At 35.6% G+C, this 3,766-nt stretch overlaps 1 pseudogene; it reads right to left on the minus strand.

Moving 5' to 3' along the window:
• Nucleotides 1-2,181: 2,181 nt before the first annotated feature.
• Nucleotides 2,182-2,905, minus strand: LOC143406002 (zinc finger CCHC-type and RNA-binding motif-containing protein 1 pseudogene; annotated as a pseudogene).
• Nucleotides 2,906-3,766: the final 861 nt, after the last annotated feature.

The raw sequence follows: 3,766 nt of genomic DNA on the forward strand, positions 1-3,766 counted from the left end.
ACCCAGATAATTCAAGATAACCTTGCCATCACCAGTCACCTAATTGGCAACCTTAATTCCATCTGCAACCTATCCACATATCAAATTTATAAGTTCAGTTATTATAAGGCAAACATGTCTGGGCAGGTTGTTATTATGCCTATCACTCCAAGAATCGCACACATTTAAGTTAAATTCTTAAAACAGAAAAAAACAAACCCAGATTAATTATTTAGAATATTCAGAAGAAATGAAACAAATACTAAAATGTATAATGTTTTGAACTTTAAACACCAGACACTACAAGCATATTGTGCTGCCAGGTTACTCATTGGTTTTGGTACAAACTTACCTTCTAATGCTATATATATGTATGTGCATATAATTCATTTTGGGGAAGTTTAATTATCTAATGTGTTTGGTTCAGCTGAAACAGAATCCAATCCACCATTTCCTCCTTCATATTTGGCATTCTTGGTTGTTTGTGAAACTTAGCACCTGAGAATCCCTGTTCTCTGCTTTTGCTGTTATCAGATTGTGCTAACATGCTGAGAGCGTGTGCCAATATCTTTTCTTGTGGGTAGGAGGAGGTCATCTATCTTTTTCTCCTTTATGGATTCCATAGAGAACCCTCCTCAACACTGCCTTAGCTTATGTAGAAAATGCAGCTTCTATAAAAATGTGCTATTCTGCATCAACAAAGGGAGTAAGACCTATGGCCTGGATGTTCCAATTGGCTCTTTAATCATCACAACTGTGTGTTAGTACTCATCTTCATTGTTTCCCCCCACCTCTACTATATACTTAAGCTATGTTTCATATCTTTTTTTGTAATTATTTCATAGGGTTTTAGACAGATGGAAGAGTAAACAGATATGTTCAGCCTGCCATCTTGACCCACAACTTTCCAAATATTTGTTGGGTAGCTTGTGCTCCAATGTGCACAATCAACAGAATAATCAGTGTGATCAGGTTTGAGTCCAGGTTGTTACTTATTAATGGTGGGTTCCAGGCAGGCCACATTTTATTTGTAACATAGGGTAAAAAAATAACATCATGGCTTCTCACTCTCGAGGAGGCCTGCATTCTCCCTTGAATGTATATTTATCCTAAATAAACCTGTTTATGCCTAAAAAAAAAAATAGCATCTTAGATGTCAGTAAGGAATCATCTAAATAGTGCTATCCAAAGGATTTAGCATAGTGCTAGCACATGGCAAGCCTTCAATAAATGGAAGTTTATTGTTTATTAACTTATCAGTGAGAGTACCATAGAAAATACACACATCACTATGATCATGTTATTGGAAATTATCAAAGGAAACCAAGTATAACAATGCTTATGTGTAATGCTTGGTGTTACTTCTTTTTTTTTTTTTTTGAAGTTTTGTTTTGAGATTAAATTTATTTGCAAACCCTCATGTAATCCAATTGGATATGAATAAAATTTTTAATATCAAGTTTTTAAATAAGTCATTTGAATATCTGCCTTTTCCCATGGGATAACAATAATATTACTATCATATTTTTCTTATTTTTATTACAATTAGTTCTTTACAAGATTATTATTAACATCCTGATTTTAAGTACAGGTTGAGAATTCCTTATCAAAAATGCTTGAGCCCACAAATATTTTGGAATATTTATACATATATAATGAGATATTTTAGGGATGAGACCTAAGTCTAAACATGAAATTCATTGATGTTTCCTATATTTTTACACATAACCTGAAGGTTATTTTATACATTTTTATTTTAACAAATTTTTATTTTTTGCAGTATAGGGATTTGAGCCCAGAAGCTCTCTACCACTGAAACTATATTCCCTTTATTTTTTTTTTTTATCTTGAAAATAGAGTTTTGCTATTGTTTAATTGTCCTGGAATTTGTGATCCTTCTCCCTCAGTCTCCCAAGTCACTGGGATTATAGGTGTTTGCCACCACACATGGCTTATACATATATTTATTAATAAAGTGGATGAAACAGTTTTATGGTATGGAATTTTCCACCTCAGGTGGCATATTGGTGCTCAAAGTTTTGGATTTGGGGGCATTTTGAACTTTTGAATGAAGGATGCTCAACCTGTACTTTGCTAAGGCAAAAGAGAAACATGATGCTTTAAAATTATTTTTAAATTTCCTATGAACTATTTTATAGTACAAAACTATTTGATATTAAGTATTCTTATGTTCAAATACTAAAAGTAATCTTTACTTCCCAAATTAAGTTTATACTCCAAGATTTTATTTTTAAAATATTTACATAATAAATACAATTTTAATCACTAAGTTCTTCCTCATCACTGAAATATGTACTTTTCTTTAGCCTTGGGCGTCCTGAATCATCTGATGTTGAAGGACCCCCTGCACTGGGTTGCCATTTGTTTTGTTCTTCTTCAATTTTGGCTTGCTGAAATGCAATGGCCTGACTGAGACTGTCAAGAGCAGGATCTTCCCCTTCATCTTCACTTTCTTCTACTTCCTCAATTTCTTCTTCTGGTTCAGGAATTTTCTTTTTTTTCTTTCTTCTTTGGAGGCTCCCTGTTCTCCAAGCATATTTTTAGGACAGGCATAACTTAAGTGTCCACTTTCCCCACATTCATAACACTTAGATTTATCAAAGTAGTTTCGCCTCCTGATGAACTCCGCTGCTCTTCCATTGTCAATAGCAATGCTTGCCTTTATCACTCTACCAAACAACTGTTTGTTGTTTATTGCCCTTGTGCAGTTTTGTGCAGAGTCTTTATCCAAAAATAAAATAAATGCAACCCCTTTACTTTTCCTGGTATCTTTGTCTTTCATTATAGTAACCTTCACAACTTTGCCATACTTGGAAAATATCCGATATAAATCGTTGTTTGTCAGGGAGAAGGGCAAGTTGGATACATACACTGTGCTCTTACTTGGAGCTAAGCCACCACTCATTTCTTCAGGTGGGGCGAGCCCGGGAGACCAGAGGACCAACAGCCTTGGCTTGGCTGGGGCTCAACCCCGACTCTTCCTTGCCACGGGCAGTGGATTTGGCATCATCTGTTCCTGCAGGGGTCAGAGGAAAATACCGGGCGGTAGGGCCACCTGTACCCCTTCCCGGTTCGCCTTAGACCTGGGCCCCGGAGGCGGGCGTTGGTGTTACTTCTTGTCACAGTGAGATGGAGTTCAGAAACTGCAGTGATGATTGTATGGGAAGGTTCTTGAAAATGAAAGCATAAAGCCAAAGAGGGTTTTCCATCAGTCCTTCCTAAAAAAAATATCAGTGTGCAGATTTGCTGAGAGAATAACTAAGTTTGAAAAGGCTTATACTTGACCAAAACTTGGGTGTGCTCCACAGAAAAGCTTTGTTTGGGTGGTAGTTGTTTAAGTTTATAGGGCAAAGCAAAACAAGTGTGGCCATTAGAAAGAGCTTAATGGAATTAGGCATCCTAGAAATGGACAGGCTGACTTACAACTTAAAAACATTGAAAAAGGAAAACCTGATACCACATTGGAATTCCCAACATTTTAATGTTTTGAAATTTAATATGAAGGAACTATAGGTACCTTCCTTGATGTGTCAGTGCAGTCAGATGACAGCAACAAAAATTTCAAATCTGAATGTGATATACATAAAATTTAAATTAAGTCTGAGATAAGTAGATTTAATATTTTTCTCAATAGTGAAGTAGCCATTTATTCCAACTCCATTCACTGAATGACCCACATTTTCCACTATGACTTGAAGTATCACCTGTACTACCTATTATTTTCTTCATTTATCACCACTTCCTGTCTTCTGAAAAAATCATCAAA

Source organism: Callospermophilus lateralis, chromosome 8 (assembly GCF_048772815.1).
Source record: "Callospermophilus lateralis isolate mCalLat2 chromosome 8, mCalLat2.hap1, whole genome shotgun sequence".
Classification (NCBI taxonomy): Eukaryota; Metazoa; Chordata; class Mammalia; order Rodentia; family Sciuridae; genus Callospermophilus; species Callospermophilus lateralis.